Raw genomic sequence first — 19258 nt, 5'->3', positions numbered from 1 at the left:
ACATGAACTTCACCATTAGGAAAACTTTAAACCCAGAGCTCTCCAGTGCAGAACTCTAACCCTCACTTCAGAGCCTCCAGTTCACAGTAAAGTCTCAGATGTTGCAATTACCTGCTCCGAAATCTTTCAGATAGCCTGTTAAAAATCCCGATGTTTTCCCAAGTGATCCTTTAAGAGTAGAACAAACCTCCTGCTCCAGCTGGAACCCTATTGCAATGTTGCTACATAATCTTAGAATGAAAGACTCTAGAATTCCCAGAAAGTCTAAATCCCTCAAATTCCTCAGCCGTATCTCAGATCACATTTTGCTCTCATTCTTTTCATTATTACTGATGAACTGCTACTGTATCAAACTACGGAAATATTTCTGAGCTTAGAACAACAAATTCTCTTGACCTTCCCCCCCCCCCCCAAAAAAAAAAGAAAATACACCTCCACAGAACATTTATAAAGGTTTTTTGTAGCAGGGAAAAAACATCTACAAACCTTACAGCTCCTTACTGAATCAATGAACAGAACATCTAAAAAATATTATGAAAATGACACACTGAAGAGTTGCAATAATAAATTATAAATAATTAATTTGATGCTTCTCTCTTGGTCGATTAAATTCTAAAGAATTCAGCTGTTCAGCTTTCTAAAGAGAACTCCTAAACTTGGCATCCATGAAATTACTAGTCTGTCTTAGGCATAAGGTTTTCCTTATTGATTGACAAAGTAACTGGGAAACTTAAAAACCGTTTTGATAAATAACTTTCCAAACAAATAAAGAGACAAAGAAACAGACAGGAGGAAAGGAGCCATCTCCGTAAACATCTTTTTACACTGCTGCACTGCCACCCTACTGTTTCTCAGCACATTCATTTTAACTGCTCAGGAAGATGAAAACGGCTTTTTCATCAAGTGGAGGCTACAAGCAGCAGCATTTACTTCCCATGAAATGCGACTCAAGATATGCAGAACATCTCCTGTTCTTTTCAGTCTTCAAAAGCCATATTCCATTCTGATGTTCCCAGTGTAACTCATTGTCTGGACATCAGCAATTCAAAGACAAAACCCAGCAGTAGCAAACATTAGTCCACCTTGTTTAAAACCAAGCCTTGCACAATAAATACTTCATCCAGTAACCACGAGCAAAAGTGAGAAATCCCTCTGATTGAGAATGTAATATACCATGATACCACCAAGTCTATACTCAAGATAACAATTTGCCTCCTGTTTCTCATTTATTTGAAGCCTCCTCAATCTTGAAGAATTATTTCATTTTTGCCATCTGCATTTCCAGATGGTAACCATTATCTGTGCAAACCCTGACTTTAAGCAGACCTATACACAAAGTGTGTTTATAACATAACTGAAACTCAACAGTAAAACCATGAACAGGAGAAATACAATTAAAAAAATCCATACTATTACAGTTTTACTCTGCATAGTCCACGAAAACACCTTTTGTACAAGGCTGGTCTGACAGAACTCTGTTGCCACTTCAGGCGTTTCCACTCCCTTGCTTGACACTGAGACACCTAAAGGTGAAGTTGTATGAGCCATCATTACAGCTGGCATGAAACACTGCTGGAAAGCACAATACAACTTACTTGTGGCAACTGAAATAAAAATACTCCACTGTTCCAATATTCCCCAAAGCTTCCAGGGGGCTGGTTTTTGTTAGGGTTTTTTCCTGAAATGCAGAATTCAGCGAAACGTTTGAGAGTAGTAAAGCGAAAACTAGAAAAAAATTATTTTCCTACTTAACCTTTAGAATAGATTATCAAAATAGAACCCCCAGCAGCACTGCAAGGAGGGCTGTGGTTCACATTTCTCTGACAAGCACACAGAAACAGTGTTCCAGCCCTGGCAAACCAGAGCTCTGTACAATGCATGAGCCTTATGTAAGTGTTCTCGCAGATTGTAGGTGGTTGCTATCTTCTTAACTGCTGAAGACAAACGCTTCCTTTATTTTTAAACATTTTATCTTCAAAAGACAAAGTATATTTCCTTAGAAAAATCTTATAAGGGAGGGAAATACATACTTCCCTGCTACTTGAGACACCAGAACTGGTATTTTATTCAGCACAAACTGTGAAATCTGGATGACACTGCAGTAAGAAATCAGCTTTTAATTTAGAAATCCACTGAAAAAAACCAGTTCAAGAATCACAGTGCATTGCAACTCTGGCCAAGTCAAATGGCTGACCTTAGCACTGCTCCCTCCCTCACACCTGCAAGGACCCTGGGGCACCATACACAGTGCAGGATTTAACTGAATTAACAGCCACCAGGTTAGACATTAGCAATGCCAGGCTCCAGAACAGGATTTACAGAATCATGGTGGGCACATGAGCAGTCAGTTTCTCCATTTATAAAACTCAGTAAAATTTAAAACTCTGTAGCCTGCAGTTTGTAATACACCCAAGTCTTTAAGGGGACAATACTAGAAATGCAAAATGTTGGGTTTGGTTTGGTTTGTTTTTCTTACTTTTTTTCTCCCTAGTGTCAGAAAACACTGAACACTAAAAAGACACTTCAACAGTAAGTGGAGATCCAGCAGCTTCACCAACAGCTGCCAAGCAAGGCCATTTGCATTAAACTCTTCAATCTTCCTGTCAGTACCTGGAAAGACCTGGAAATCTGTGCAGTGAGGTTGGAGATCACAATAAGCACTTGGGGACTGTTACAGTTTCAAGCTTTCCTTCCATGTGAGCAGTGAGCATTAATGACCTGGATTCCTCTCTCCTAAAGGAAGGGTCAGGACTCGGAATTAAGAACTCTGCTGGTCCCACCAGTGCCCAGACACGCCCTCAGCAAACTTCCTTTCTGATCTCCAAAGAGCCCAGGCCCCATGGTCAGACCCTTGGAATGCTCAGTTCCCCCTCTCTTCCCAGGATAAACGCACGTTGGGCTTGGACATAAACACTCCAAGGGAACATTCAGCTCCCCGAACAATCCGAGAACTGGAAGCTTGGAGAGTCACTTCCCAGAGACAAGCCCTGGGGATGGAACACCCCTCAAGGAGAGGGAAGGATGCAGTTGCTAAAGGATGACTCCTCTTGGCACGCTGCCCATCTGCAAGGGGTAACAAGAAAATAAAGAACAGCTCCCAGGATTGGCTGCAGGAGATCCATCTCCAGGCAGCTCCTGGAGCAACCCCAAATCCAGGTGTCTGCTCCAAGGGCAGGAACGCTCTGCAGGCCAGGACACTGTATGTGCACAATTTCATTTCAGCTGTGCTTACATCCCATCATACAGCTGAGATCTTACTACATTCCTGCAGGAAAAGGGGTCCTGAGTATATCTTCATTACAAAACTGAAAGATAAATAATAGTAATTAAAAAAAAACAAGCTTTGACAATACTTACAAAGTATCTAAAAGCCACTTACAGGTATTTCTCCAAATCACTGACCTGTCTTTTGCACCATGTCGTATATTGGTGCTTTTAAAATAGTAAAGATGCAAAATCTAAAAGGTAACCTTTTGCATTTAGCACTGCAGTTTTAACAATAAACTGCTGCAGAATAGGGTTTTAGTTGTTTTTTCTTTTTCATTTTCTCAGTAGCTTTCAAATCCACTTACTGAAAGAGCACTTAGAATCAGTGAAGATGAATATATGACTGAGTACAAAAAATAACAGACATGGAAAGTACTTGCTATTAATGATCATCCAGATTATCAGTAAATTAACTGAATATGTTGTTCTAATTAATTTTTGTCACTTATAATTTCATTGATTGGAGAAAATGTCTCAGATTCTGTTGCAGAAACAATGCTTATTTTGTTGAGATTTCTGTTCCAATTTCATGTATTTCACAGTGGATTAAAAGACCAGAAGACAATTTTAATGAAAAAAAAATCTTGGGAATATTCAACCATTTTAGATTGCCCATCACACAGTACAAGGCTGTTCCTTTTTCCAGAGTGGAGCCTCAGTACTGACAGCCTGCTGACTCTTTAACTTCTGCACTGGGCTTCTTATCCAGCCTCTCTCATTAGAAGTATTTTGGATACATATGAGAACTTTGACATGAAAACTGATATTAAATTATTGTATTGAAAGAGAAATTCCAAATCCTACAGTTAAAATACAGTGTTGAGATATTAATTAATTAAGATAAATTGAACTCTGTGGTAAAATACAAAGCAACAAGGATTTAAATCATACAGCTATTTTTACTGAGGTAATTATACAAAAGCAGAAAAAGATGAGAAATATCAGTGCTGACTAACCATGAGTAATCACCTTGGCTTATGCATTATGCAAAACTCACTGTTACTATTCATTTCTTTAAAAAACAACGTGCAGAAGTATTTGACAGAGCTGAGGTCCTGTCACGCTTCCCATCACAGCAGTGCCTGGAATGACATCCTCCTTCCAGGAACACAGAGTTCATCTGGGCTGGTCAATACTGCAGAAGAATTTCCCCTTTTACTAAATCACTTATTGAGATTAAATTTTGTAACTGTGTGCTCTGGTTAAATTAATACCACTGAGCAGACACCAGAAGACCTCCAGAAACTCATTTTAACATTTTTGCACATTTTGATGACAATGCTGCACTGAGATTCTCCTTGCTAATTCTTTGAAGGAGATCTTTAAGTCTTAAGTCTGATTGAAGTCTGAAAAACAAGTAAGCTCCACTTGCAAATGCACATCATAACCTAGGTAATGTATAGGAAATTCCTTGTATCTGGCCAGGGGATGAGTCAGGAGAATCCTTGGTGATACATTCCCTCCTGTGCTTCCTGCAGGCAACCCCCCCAAAGGCACCTCCCTGGGAACGGAGCCCTGCCGAGGGCACATTCACTGCCAGCACTGAGTGGCTGTGGGATGAACACAGGCAGCTCCCACAGCTCCCCTGAGCGTGGGCAACCCACAGCCTTCCCTGGCTCTGGAGGGCCAGACAGGTGAGTTACCCGCTCACCTCACACTGCTGCCCTCTCGAACCAACCCTGCAAACAGCATCTGCTGGGCTCCACACAGCCCTTCACAGAAGGGATGAACCTCGCAGCAATGTTGTGAAAGGTAGTATTTAAACACCTTAAGGTCCATCAAAATGTTGCAAGGAGTTGTAAATATTACAAGGATCTTCTGTGTTCACACTTCAAGGGCTTTGACATGGTAATTAATAATAGAATTTATCCAAGATGCTAAACTTCTTACAAATATTTGAAGTCAAGTAAGCCAAGGTTCAACATGCACAATATTCATCACTAAAACAAAATCAATACCTTCAGGTGAAAGAAATATTTAAATTGTTTACTGACTACATAGACCTTTTCAAACATATCCTCTTTTAAGAAAGTTCTGAAACCGACTCTGCAACTCAACAACTTTTTACTCTGAATCACCTTTTGAGCAGGCATAATTTGATTCCATCTCCTCTTTTCTGTGGATATTCTTGATTCAACAATACTCATACTAAGGCAATGTAAATCCCTCAGCTGGATTAACTGGATTAAATAAACACAAAGCTGGTGTAGCACATACCCTCCCCAGTTCTATTGAAATAAACTGCTTCATAAAAAATACTTTAGACTAGAAAGCTAAAACAAAGTAGTATCATGTTTAGATGTTGCACACATAGTGCATGGAAATATGGCATTTGCAAATGGTCAGGAAAATCTAAATGTGACATTCCTATTTTTCAGTCTATGAAGATGGTGTTGATTGTCAATATTTTACATTTGCTTTAATATTCTACTTTAAAATGCCTGTATTAACACTGGCAACAAATAAATTTGGACTCAGCTTAGAAAGCAACACAAGGTCAGTTTTATAATACCTAAATTTAGCAAGACAAAGAAACAAAGAAACCAAGCAAACAAAAAGAAACCATCTGCATTACTGGGGTGCAAACAAACCATGCTTCTAGTTTAGAAGTCTCTGCACATTTAAATTAGATGTTTTTTAACAATAAAACAAATAAAACATAGTGACATATGATTTCAGAAGCAACTTTCTTGAATTCCAATTAACAAAAATTCCAGAGTTCTTAATATCAGTTTTAATGGGAAGCACTTAGTAGTGTTCAAATAATTGCAAGATCAACCCAGATTAACCTGGCAAAAAGCAAGTTCAGATCTTCTGATCTATGACAGAACTTTGTGGAAGGAATTAGTAAGATCCCACGTGCTCCGGGATTTTTTGTGGCCAGCAAACATAAAGTGTAGCCAGCAGAATCTATTTATGTGATTGAAGTTGACAACATATGAAAAAATCTAAACCCAAGTGTTCATTTTGGTATTATAAAAGCACTTGATAGCTCAAGCCTGGAGTAGGGGTCAAATATTTATATGAATACATCATATGATTGCTACACATTTTAGTGCCATGTCCTACAAGTGGGCATTGATTGAAAAAACAGGGAAGAGAACCTACAGAGAGCTTTTTACAAGAGGTGTTCTGACAGTTCAGGCAATAATTAATTAAACTTTTATCAATAAACTGGATCACAGTCTTTCACAAATCCTGTATGTGTGCAGAGTCCTTTGGTAGCCAAAATACTGACCTATCTTAAAAGCTGAATGTTGGTAAAGCCGTTAAGGCATTTCAGGAAAGGTTGGCCGACTCCCCGATTTCATTTGTTTGCTCGGCTCCTGCGAGATGTTCCCATTTATGACTCAGCTGCAGGTGCTGTTCTGTTTATTTTACTGCCTGTAAACCAAGCCCTTGAACTGAACAAAGCAAGGAAAGCACAAGGGTTCGAGTCAAGGAGGAAGGAACTGCAGGACTGCTTCCCGTTGAACGTGCTGCTTTCTGCCTCCTGCCAGAAAGGGACTGAGCCTTGCACAATGCTATCTGTTCACTGAAAGTTCTGGAAAAACAGATACTTTGCTTCTTTTTATTTCTGTATACTGTTACAGAGACTAGCAAAGTCTTCTTATTATAATATTTGTTGTGCTCTTAAAAATGCAACCAACTTCTATTGCAGAATTCAGCCTACTACTTCTATATACAGAATTCAGCCTACTATTCACATTCAGCAATAAACTAAATACTAATTAGACATGAATTCAAAATGATGTAAGCATAATTAGAGATTAGTAGCAACTTCCATTTAGGGGGTCTTGCAGAGATCAAAATGATTATATCTGACCCGAAATTCAGTGCACTCATGCAGTGGTTCTCAGTTAAGCAGGCCCTACTCAGAACCTCAGGACAATTTAGAAAACCTCTCTTTCACAAACCTTTTGCTGCATATTGACTTGTACCAACACATCTACCCTCAGATATTAACAATGCAAACAATAACTTGAATTAGCTGCCATGGAAACCAGTCACCTTGCTGCTCTTAACTTCTGAAAGCAAAACTTTTAAAATTTAACCCGCTAATGGGCACAAGAAAAATTTAGAAGGTGACAGATTAATGTTTAATTAAAATAAAGATAAAAATCAACTTGCTGTACATCCTAGGAAGCATAAATTATTCTCCACTGATGTGTCATTATTCTACAGTCAGAGTGAGGTCCATCCTTCCAGCCAAAGCTGCCTCTGCAACTGGGCAAATATGTTTAAAAAGATCACAATGTGAATGCAATTACATCAGTTATAATAGATTTACACCTTGCAGGATCTTCCCAAGAATTAAAGTGTTTTGGTTATTTTTTTTTTTAATAGAAACACCAAAGCTGCACACTGAACAAATGCTGAATTCCATGCATTGCAGCACAGACTTTCAGGAAGAAAAATTCCCCAACAACCCACAAAATATCAACCCTGAGATTCCTAAACACTGGAAATTAAGCATGAAGATACACCACACACACGGTATTATGGCTGTAACATGAAAATAAATAAATTGGTTAAAGATGAAATTACTGTTTACTAAACAAAAGCCAAACTTTTACTTCTCAAATCAAGTACATTTCTTACAACACAGACAATAACACTCCCTGTGAACAGGGTAAGAGCACAGGAAGGAATATCACTTATTATTATCTTATAAATACAGATCCAAGATTATAAGTGATGTAGTTTAATCTCCAGATCAACACCCATATTCTAAAATAACCAGAAAAATGACGTTATTAGCATGGTGCCTGAAAACTCTGATGTTCTACACAGTTTAATGCTATAATCCCCAGTCCATGCCCTTGGTGCTTTAAGAACCAATTTCTCACGATCTCCAAAGCTAAAATGAACTGGAATTCCATTTTCCATACTGCAATTAGCTGAAGTCTAATAGGGCAGAAACTCTGGGTCAGGAGAGTTTATGTTGCCTGAGGCCACTTTCAAAGAAGTCTTATCTGTTAAACTATTGTGTTCCAACATTTCATTCCTTACAAAGCTGCTTCTTTAAAAATAAATAAATAAGAAATAGAACATTGTTTACAGTAGATTTCTGCACAAACTGCTACACTTAGCAGCTGTAACACATCTAATTTCTGTATTTCGTGGGATCTTCCTTGTAATACAAATTGAAGTAAAAGAAAAGCCAGTAAACCTTCCCCTTGAAAAACTATCATCATTCTCATCTTCCTCAATTATAAAGGAGAGAAAAAAGTCCTCTGTTTATGCAGAAATGGCAGTAAAGAATTATCATTAAAGAATAAGCTGATCAAAGAAGAAACATAATGGCCTTCAGAAATACTTAAAATCTCAAAAACCACTTAACAGAAATGAACATAAAAAAAGGCCTCATGTATTAAATCATATAAATGTTGTAAGTGTGGACTTAAAAATGAGAAAGCCTGACTGCAACACTTTCCTTCATTCTACCAATTATTTCCAAATATCATATTAATTTAGGAAAACAATTTTCATAAATGTATGATTAAAATAATAACACAACACCAACAGAGCATCTACTTCAGGAGTTCACCAACACTAAACCAGTCACTGGCTAATTAGGTCCAGTGATTAAGGCACCATGATTAAATACAGGGTTCTGTCAGAACAACCAAGTGGCTGAATTATTCTCTCCCCTCAGCTGAAAATGTTCTTCAGTCATGGAGTGAACTTCATGAGCTTCAGAATGTAAAAAAAAATCCTTCAAACACAGGCTGAAATATTTTCAATATATTCTCCTTCTATCCCTCTGCCTTACTCTAATGAAAAAGCTCTTACTGAACATTTCTTCTCCTGAACACATCACAACTAGAGGAGCAGTCAATTTACAAACTCGTTAGCCTAAAAACACTTGAAGCCATAATTTCTCTCCTGCATCATAATTTTATCTATATACTAGACATTTCTGGTCTTCAGCAGCATAACAGAAAACATTCTTGCTTTAGTATGTCTTCTGATCTGGAACATTTCCATCATTTAAGTTATTAAATGCCATTTATTAGGGTATGTTTCAAAACACTTTGGTTTGATCTGTTTACCAACACTAAAACACACAGTGTATTTAATCATGAATAAATCAGTTAAAATAGGCTGGAAAACCTAAACAATCCCACTCTTTCCTCATTTTTGAGCATCACTCAAAATATTAAAAAAAAGTACTACAAAGCTTGATTAGAAACTCTGTTGGAAAATACTGATTTCTCATAAAACAAGATATTCCTTAAATATAAACTAGTCAGATATAAATTCTACAGCCCAGGTTTCTTTTGCTCTTGCTTTTTTTCATAATTCCTTTTCTAGCATCAGATCGTAGTTCCTTTCATCCCCAGATCACTTCAGTGCCATTCCTGATTCCTCTCCCTGAATTCTCTATTTGTTTCTATCCTTCCTGTATCACTAAATCACCTCTCAACTCAGCTTCCACCTTACCCATAAAAATGCTCTGTATACAGTCCTTGATATCCTTTTCCTCTCCAGGTCGTGCTCCTCAGCCAGCCAGGATAAGGCTTGGATTGGGCTTTCAAAAGTCTCCTACAGATGCCAAGAATCCACAGGCAGATCAGATATGCTTATGGAACTCTATCTTTTGGAATACCTTCTGGCCCCACCTGCCCCAGATATCTGAGGAACAGCAGAATTTGGCAGTGTCTGTGTTCAGGGGTGTCACTGTGCTTTAGTCTGCATTAAAGGGCAGTCCCTTCCCGTGTTCTATCCATGCTCCATGTCTGATGGCTGGTTAACATTCCCCCCCTGCTCCTGCTCAGAGCATTCTCTAAGCAGAGAAAGACGAACTGTGGGCTGGAATAGGCTGAAACCATCTGCATTTCACCCCTTCCCAGAGATTCCACCTTTCTGTTTTCCCAATTCTGCGTGCCCAGCTTTTAAAATCAGGCACATTCTACAGGACCTGGTGAAAGAGCCATCAAATGGTTCCACTGGCAGAACAGAGGAAGGGTGGAACATCTGGCAGAGGAGGGAGGATCTCATTCCAAAAATCACAAATTACACTGTTATTCACAGAAGCAAAGAAAGTTGGTTGAAACCATGTACAGCTGTAGAGTGAATTATTTAAAGCTTGATTCACGTTGGAAGATTTATAATCCCCATAAAGATGGTTTATATTTTGCAAAAACTGACAGCATTTGCTCACTACTTTGTGTTCAAGTGCTGTTGTATTATTTGACATTAACATAAAGAAACATTACTGTAAATAACCCATACAAATTCAGAAAGAATAAAGACTGCAACATAAAGCAGTAAGTTCTCTTGAATTAAGTATTTACTAGAAGCACAGTCAGTGAGCTCTACCCTCATAAACTGTGAATTGAAATCCTCCTGCTCAACAGACACTGAAAATGAAATTAGTGTTGAATACATTAAGGAGAAAATGGTGAGGTTTTGTCATTTCTGGAGCCTCACATGCAGTTGTGTGATGGTGCTGTGATTGCTCTCAGTATTTACCTAAAACACACGAGCCAAACTGCAGAAACACAGGAAATTTTTAAAGCAGTAACAGCAAGTCCCAAAGGAACAACCTATTAACTGATCACCTTTGCCTTTGGAGCAATTCCTTGGAATTAGCCAGATAAAGCATTGTCAGCACTTCCACTACTTGCAAACTATCTAAGATTTGGATTTCTTACCTGAAACGAGGTTTGCAAAAATACCTACATCAGTACAAGGCCATGTGCTCCTCTGGAGGACAAGCAGTAAATTCTGCATTTTTTTCTAAAAACGTCCCACTTTGTAAAAGTGCAAATCTTAAAAATGAGAGCTGGCATGCAAACACACAGCTTCACTGTCCAGTTTGCCTCCAGCTGCACAGCAAAGGCTGCTGCTCAGTGACACCAACTCAAAGAGGGTCTGAATTTATCTATTTTCAGAATTTTCTTACCAGGAGTGTGCATAAATGTATTGCTCTCTGTTGGATGTGAAGTGAGCACAAGTATAACTATGAGAGGAAAAATGTGTGAACCAGCATCCAGCCACCCAAAAATATTAAAAAGAAAAAATAAATAATAAAAATCTGACACATCAGTACTAAATGGTGTCAAAAGCTGACTAAAAAAAAAGGATTTTTTAAAACTATTTCCTAATAGTAATAATTAACTGTGGTGTGAGGAGACCCCACCACAGACACATTTACACACCCATTTCTCTGCTTCTGGTCCATCACAAGTATTACTTTCCTAAAGCTTTACTGACATGTGGCTCTCAATCCTGGAAAGCTTTAAGCACATGTTCAACTCTGTGCACCCCATTTAGTCTCAGGAACACAACCTTAAAGCTTTGCTGGATTGCAACTTCACCAAGCAATACATCTTCATTTTTAAAATTAGTCAGAATATCAGTAGTTGGAATTCTATGTCTTTTCTATTTATTTTTTCTATAGGAAATACTGAAAAAGTTGCCACTCATGAGATACAAGAACCATTTATGGGTATTAACTGGACTTTAGTGGAATACACTAACAAATTGAACTCATTAAAATGAGTTTCTCTGCTGAATTTTTATGAGCTTCCTCTTTTACATTTAGAGTAAAGAATGACTGGCACACTAATTTTAATGTCTCTAGAATTTTTATTCATGTTTTTAGCTACTGTTCCCCAGCCTTCCAGCAGGCTTCTAGCATTAGAAACAAAATGTGTGAATAAAACCACAGTTCTCCAGCCTTCCCAGGTACATAAACTAGGGCTAATCATCTCACAAATTCAGTCTTAGAAGGGTAGAAAAGCAGTAGGTTTTCTTTTTGTCTTTTAGTGTTTTGTTCATTGGTGTTTTACTAGTTGGTGTGAAGATCAAAAATCAGTTTAACTGTGACTTCTCTCTCTGTTGCTCTTGGCATCCTGCCCAGGTTGAAGCCCATTTTCAAACATTTAATTAACGGCTTTAGCCAAGTACCCAAATATGAAATCTTAAAATACTGTCTACTGAGTCAACAATCACAGAGATCCAGTTTATTGCACAAGTGCAAAACTTTTACATTAGCATCTGGATTTAATAACAGGAATGTGAATACTTTAATAAATTCTGTAACGTACGTTTGCTTTGAAGTTTCGGGGTATGGAAGATTTTTGTGGCTGTGGCTCTGACAGAGCCCTTGCCTTTGGGTTAAAGGAAGCTCCCCTCTCTGCACGTGTATCCAGTTGCTCTTTATTTGCCTAACACCTGAGTTTTGGGGTTTTTTGGAATACATCAGTGCTCCAGACACAAACCACCTTCTGTGTATACCCACTTTTGTATGTCTTGCTGTCCTTCCAGCCTCTGGAGCAGTTCTTAGCCATGACAGGCACGGGCAGTGTCTGGCTTTTTCTGTAGAGGTGGCACCAATGCTCTGCTCCATCTGAGGGGGCCTCAGGAGAAATTATCAAGGAGACTTTAAACTCGGTGCTCTGTCTGAGTTACTCTGAAAATCAGGCAACACCTCTCACCCCCCAACAAAGCCCTTTTCCCATACAAGAGATGGGGAGGGAGGAGCAGGATCAGAACTGTCACCATTTGGGGACCAGCTGAACACCAGAGGCACACAGTTCCAAAACTGAGAATATTTTAGTTGAAATAACCTAAGTTCCTTGTTTTACTAAGAAAATATTGTTTAATCAGCATACAAATACCTAATTCAAAATTCTGAGAGGTAATTAAAAACCAAATGCCAAAGCATAAAATCACAGTAACTTGCTCTCAGTTTATGTAACACGGGTACTCCATATTCCCAAATTACTGTTTGTATGGGAACATATCCCTTGGAAAACCTGCCATTTTAACAGGATTGTAAACCCAGCACAATTTAAAGGGATGCATTCTCACTAAAAAACCAGCTTTCTTTACAAAATGTATTTAGAAAGTTTTAATTCTTTTAAGATACAGCACTTACCTTGTATCTCTTGCCCCCCTCTAAAGTGTCTGTTTCAGCACATTTCTGGTCAGTTGGAAAGTAAAGAAGAAAAACAGAAGTCACAAAAATGTCACAAGGATTCATTATTTTAAAAGTTACATATTCTAGTCCATCTAAGAAATTAAAACCCTAAGAATGTTAGTTCATCTTTCTCAGTGTTTGCAGTTTTGTGATGTTAAAGTATGTTATTAGGTTAAACTCCTGAGAGTAAACTGATTCTAACATGCTCTAAGCAAATCTTTTAGCACCTTTCATGTTACTACTCAAATTCTAAGACCTTCTTTGTCTTTCCAGTTACCTCTGGCAAGAATAACAGTGGTAACACCCTCTCCTTTTAACTCAGCTACAATATACAAGACCAGTTCCAGCTCCTTCAAGTCCATCTTGCATAATTTCTTAGAGCTGGAATGTCTTCACACTTGAAAGTTCAAGTGCAAAATATATCTGAGCACTATAACTTCACTTAATAGCAGAAATATATTCTAGTTTTCTATAGATTCCAATGCAATGGAGCCTTCATAAAGAAAAAGAAGAGGAAACTGCTCACATGACATTTTGTCTTTTTGCTGTGACAACTCAAACATATTTGTTCCTTCATTTACATTTATTAGTATATTTTAGAATATGTGTGTACAAATATACAGACAGAGAGGATGATTTCAATACAAACCTACTGCATACTAAATTTAGAAAAGTTAAAGAAACCAGCTGTTTTTAAGGCTGGAATTTATAAAATGCTGTTTCATATAACACTAATGAGGTTTTCCTGTTTTGGGTTTGAAGCCACAGGTATCAGCCTTAAAACATCCCATACATTGCCCAGCCACTCAATGCTCCTTTTGTTCCCGGGGATGAATCCTACAGATTGGGTTTTTCTTCTTTTAATGGATTCCATGCCCAAAGGCTGAAGCTGATGTTGTGGTTTCCTTACATATCAGTGACAAAGATTAAAAATTAAACATTCAAAAAACCAAACCAAAACACTCAAGAGGAAGAGGTTACAAGAGGGAAATGGCAAAAAGGCCTAAAAAAAAAAAAAAAAAAAAAAAAGGCCAATGATAAAATATATTCCCCCTTCCTTCCAATGCTTATTTCATCAGTAATCCTAACGTTGTTTAAATAACCGTAAACCACAACTACGCATATTCCCTACCCAATATCATATTAATCCATCATTTCACCAATCACCTAATTTGACTGCTTGACTAACAAGCAAAGGCTCCAATTTATTAAACAATTTACACGTATAAACACTAAATTTGCCTGAATATCCATGTATTAACCTCCACTTTTGAAGCTTTTTTATACTAACTTGTTCAACAGAACACCACAGATAAAAAAGGTACATATTAAGGTGGTTTTCATGTTACTGGAGGACTGCTTCTAAAAAGTCATCGGCATCATTAAGTTGTTTTCTACACTTCTCTAAATACTGCCAAATCCTGAAAGCTGCTCTGCACTTCCAGTAACATACCAGGGATCTTCAGCTTCCAGATGCGTTTATTTGCTTAGTAACCAGTGTCATTACCAGACAGCACTCTGTCAAGTTTTAAACACAAATTATACCACAAATCACAATTTTCCTAACTAATTACACTGGAAAGAAAACTTCAGAAAGGAACAAGATAAAAAGACAAACATTAAGAGAATAATTTTATAAAATGCCAGCTGTGCCTTTGTTGAGAGCTTTAAAACCTCAATTCAAAACCTGCACATTTTTTCATCATAAAGGAAAAGGTGTAGTGTCAGGAAGAAGTGCAATCACCTTCCCATAAACAAGAACTTTGGGGCATGCCATACTCACAGGACAGTGCAAGCTTGGTTTTTTTTCTTAAAATTAGAGTGATGCCTAAGTCTTAAATATTGACACATGAGATTTCATGGTGCTCTGTGTTGAACATGCACGAAAAGATAGTTTTCTAATATTCACTTTGTGACTAAACAAATTATTCCCTTTAAATCTTAGAGGTTTTATTTCAGGTAATTGCCTGCTGCAGCCGGGAAATCACGGTACTGCTCTCGACTGCACTAAGATAGACCAACAGCAGTTTTCTGCACTGAACGCTTGGACACCAATTCAAAACCCACGTAAACGGAATAAAGGCAAAGGCAGAAAGGACGGCACTGCAGCACAGCTCTGCACCTTGTTCCCTGCACCCCGAAGGATGTCAGTGCCACGAGTGCCACCCGAGTGCTGTGGCCCTGGGATGCAGATCTGTGCGTACAGGGGCTGCGGATACACGTGTGAACAGAGCTGATGATACAGTCACACAATCAGCAAGGCTGGAAGAGACCTTTAAGATCATCCAGTCCAAGCACCAACGCAGCGCTGCCACTGTAACCCCTAAACCACCTCACGCAGCGCCAGATCCTCCTCAGCACCTCCAGGGATGGTGACTCCACCGCCTCCCCGGGCAACCTGTCCCCGTGCCTGACCGCTCTAAAACGGATTAACCAAGTGCCACCTAACCCCGCGTGTCACGGACAACACAGCGAGCTCGGTAACAGCGGCTGCTCCTCCCGCGGCTCGGTGACCCCGCGCTGGGTCACGGCGGGCAGAGCTTTCCCGTCACGGCTCCGGACAGGGCGCTCCCATCGCGGGGCTCGGGCCGTGCCCGCAGTGCCGCCCCGCTGCCCCGGGAGCGTGTGCTCCTCCCCAGCAAATACCGAAAGAACCACGGGGCACATCCCCCCGCGGCCGGGCCGGGGCAGCCGCGTCCCAGGGCGCGGTGCGGGCGCTGCGGGCACCGCAGCCCCACCTGTGCGGGGCCCAGAGCGGGCGGCGGAGCTGCGGGGCCGCCCCATCAGCACCCCCGCGGCCCCACAGGGCCCCTGCCCGCCCCGGCGCTCCCTCAGAGGCGCAGCCCACCCCGGGGCAGGGCGGCGGGGCAGCTCCCGCCCGGAGACCCCGCCAGCCCGGTCCATCCCGGTTCGGTTCGGTTCGGAGCGGTCCGGTCCGTGGCCCCACGGCCGCCCGTGAGGCGCGGCCCCCGCGCGGAGCCGCCCCCGCGGTGCCCCCGACCCGCCCCGGCTCACCCCGGCCCGGCGCGGCCGCGGCCATGTCCGTGCCCATGCTCCTCTCGCGAGCGCTGCGCCGGCACCGCCCCTCCCGCGGGGCCGCGCGGGGCGCGCGTGTGGGAGGCGGGGGGCGGGCGAGGGGGCGGGGCCGAACATCCGGGCACTCGCGCCCCTCAGGGCCGGGCTGGGGGCTGTGGGTGCCGGGACCGGAGCGGGGCCGCGGAGCCAGAGCCGTGACCCAGCACCGCCTTGTCAGCCGCACCGGGGCACTGAGGGCCTTAAACACCTCCAGGGACGGTGACTTCACCACCACCCCGGGTAGCCCATTCCAGTGTCTGATCGCCCCTTCTGTGAAAAAATTTCTCCTAATGTCCAACCTAAACCTCCCTAGGCGCAGTTTGAGACTGTGTCCTCTCGTGGTATCAAGATTTCCCTGAAAGCAGAGCCCGACATCCACCTGCCCACAGCCTCCTTGCAGGTAATCGTAGAGAGCGATGAGGGCCCTCCAGACCGAACACCCGCAGCTCCCTCAGAGCTCCCCATCACCCCTGCGCTCCACACCCTTCCCCAGATCCGTTGACCTTGTCTGGATCCGCTCAGACCCCTCAATGTCCTTCCTGAACTGAGGGGCCCAGAACTGGACACAACACTCGAGGTGTGGCCTCACGAGTGCCCAGTGCAGGGGCACAACCCCTGGGGCCCGGTCCTGCTGCCGCGCTGTTCCTCAGACAGGTATTTCTGAACCTTCTCGGCAGTCCCTCCCCTGCCGAGGGTCAGGGCTCAGGACCCACCGAGGGCCCGGGGCAGGCGGAGGCTGAGGGGGGTGGGTAAATATCGCTCAGGCCTTCAGCGCTCCCCTCCAGGTGCTGCAGCTGCACGAATTTGAAATTCGAAGCAAAACTCAGGGCATGGCTTCAAATGTGGGCTGTGCAAACACTCACAAACAAGATGGGACTCATACCTCGTGCGTTTTACCTTCGGGCTTAGCTGTCAGTGTCTGAGGTGACTGAACTTGATTCAGCATCAAACCAATCACGAGGAAAAAAAAAAATCCTTCAAAGAGGTTTTGGACACCTGATGATTTACGCTTGAGAACGTGCAATAGAGAACATGGGCGTTTATTCTGCAAGCAGAATGTGACCATGCACGCACACAATAATTTATTGCACGTGTTGTGCAACACAGTGCTTAGACAAGGAATATCTAACTAATTGACTTTTACTAATACTGAGCCTGTCCTGTTCTGTAAGTACACTGCATCAGGCCCGTTGTTGTGCAACCCTGCTGCTTTTGGTTGGTAATGTTTTTGCTCACAGATCAAGGACCAAGTTGCCACTTGGTGCAGTGGTCTAATGCAGCTTTTTTATTAGGAAATTAGCAATTTCCTAGTGTCCAGGAGCTTCCTGGGAGACAGCGTCATGCTGACCGAGCAAAACAAGGTTCCCTGCTCCAAAGAGTTTTTTGGTGCATCTGTTCAGCAGTGACACCACAGGCACAAAAAGAGGTCATGTTTTAATTTCTTATAGTTTTAAGACGACATTGCAATGTGCTTCACCATAAACAAATGCTTTGACATTTAAAGAATTACTTGTTCAAATTGTTTTAGATGGATTGGAAGGGTTGTTATTTGTTTGGCTTTTTAAAACATGATACATAATCTCTTTTCTCTAGACTACAGTCAGCTAATCAGATTTTATCCAATTTCAGAACAAACTAAAAACATTGACCTGGAAACTTAGCAATGAACTATGTAAAGATCTCATTAAAACCAGTAATTTGCTCCAGATTTACTTCTGTCCCTCTTCAAATGAAATAGTTCAGATGTGAGTCGGCTTTTAAAACCAGAATGCAAACAACCACAGATAAGTGCTCAGTTTACTGTGTAGCATCTAATCAATCAAATTAGGGTTACAAAGCAGTTAAGGTGTCCTGCTGTGCTATTACCTTACTTGGAGGCAGCCCTAAAACGTTGGAAATTAAAGCAGAGAAATGGATACAAATTCAGTGGATGTCTGTTGTATCCAAACATCATTTTCTCAAACTGGCAGAAACAATACTCTAAATTCAGATTTTTATATTATTACATAACACAAGCAGCTATTGCTGCTAAAAAAAACAGCAGGAAAAGGTAACAGAGATGTATGTAAGTGGGTGAGACTGATACAGTTAAACAGAGCTGCGCAGTGGAACAACTACTGGAATGCCTTTACTTCTGTGCATTTGTCAGGGACAACTGAATTTAATATGGTCAGAATTTGTAGAAAGTTATAAATGTCTTGAGTGTGAATGATGCTGAGGATGGGATGTCAGATAATTATGCCAAAGAAATTATGTTAGGGTTTCCCCCTTTTTTTTCAAATGCACTGAATAACAGGAATATTTGCTGTATCAATCTCTGTGGAATGGTTTCTATTCACAAAGAATTCTTTAATTTCTGTTTTCCTAAAAGAACAAGACATCTCTTTGCTACAGCGAGGTTATGCTGACAAAGTCCAGTCTCCCTCTTTACCTTTTCTTCCTTTAAGTTAGCCAACATGTTTGAAAAACAGAAACATAGAAAGATTATCTGTGATTTCAGGGGATGGCCACTTATAGATTGTATTTCTATCTTTATGTGAGAACTGAAATTCCATCCTTATTCCAGAAATGCAGATTCCCTCTTTACAGAGTGAATGGAATCTGAGGAAACAAGCACATACAAGAGCATTGTGTAGGAGGTGTAAATCCCCTCGATGTTACAGCGCAGCCTGGATCATTCTCCTTATTTCAACATTGCCCATTAATTGATTAGAGGGGCACAGATGTCCATATTACAGAACACATGGAGTATTCCATGATAAGGAATACTATCGGATACTAAAAGCCTGGAAAAGAGATATCTGAGACAAAGGTGTGTTAAAGGGTTGACATTATACATTTCTGGAAGGTATTTGTGCTTTTTGAAACAGCACGGTGATATGAGCCAGTGAAACAGAAGACACAGCAAATAACTGCTTAAAAACAATTTCTTCCATAAGATCACTCTGTGGAAATTGTCCAGCTGCACACAATAGTGCTTGT

General features: G+C 40.9%; 1 protein-coding gene across 3 annotated transcripts in view; it reads right to left on the bottom strand.

The window, feature by feature from the left end:
• Positions 1–16291, bottom strand: part of MRTFB (myocardin related transcription factor B) — a 69484-nt gene extending 53193 nt beyond the window's left edge. The window contains exons 1-2 of one of the 3 annotated variants that reach the window (XM_050317007.1): positions 16217–16291; positions 13160–13204 (exon numbers count right to left, since the gene is read on the bottom strand). The gene's annotated coding sequence lies outside the window, so the exon portion shown is untranslated. Of the gene's footprint in view, positions 1–13159; positions 13205–16216 lie in introns of those variants that run through there. The other 2 variants (XM_050317008.1, XM_050317012.1) reach the window with 2 other exon arrangements.
• Positions 16292–19258: the final 2967 nt, after the last annotated feature.

Source organism: Myiozetetes cayanensis, unplaced genomic scaffold (genome assembly GCF_022539395.1).
Source record: "Myiozetetes cayanensis isolate MyiCay16 unplaced genomic scaffold, myiCay2020 scf20-37, whole genome shotgun sequence".
Taxonomy (NCBI): Eukaryota; Metazoa; Chordata; class Aves; order Passeriformes; family Tyrannidae; genus Myiozetetes; species Myiozetetes cayanensis.
The sequence above is the reverse complement of the archived record's forward strand: the minus strand, read 5'-3'. Positions and strand labels throughout refer to the sequence as shown.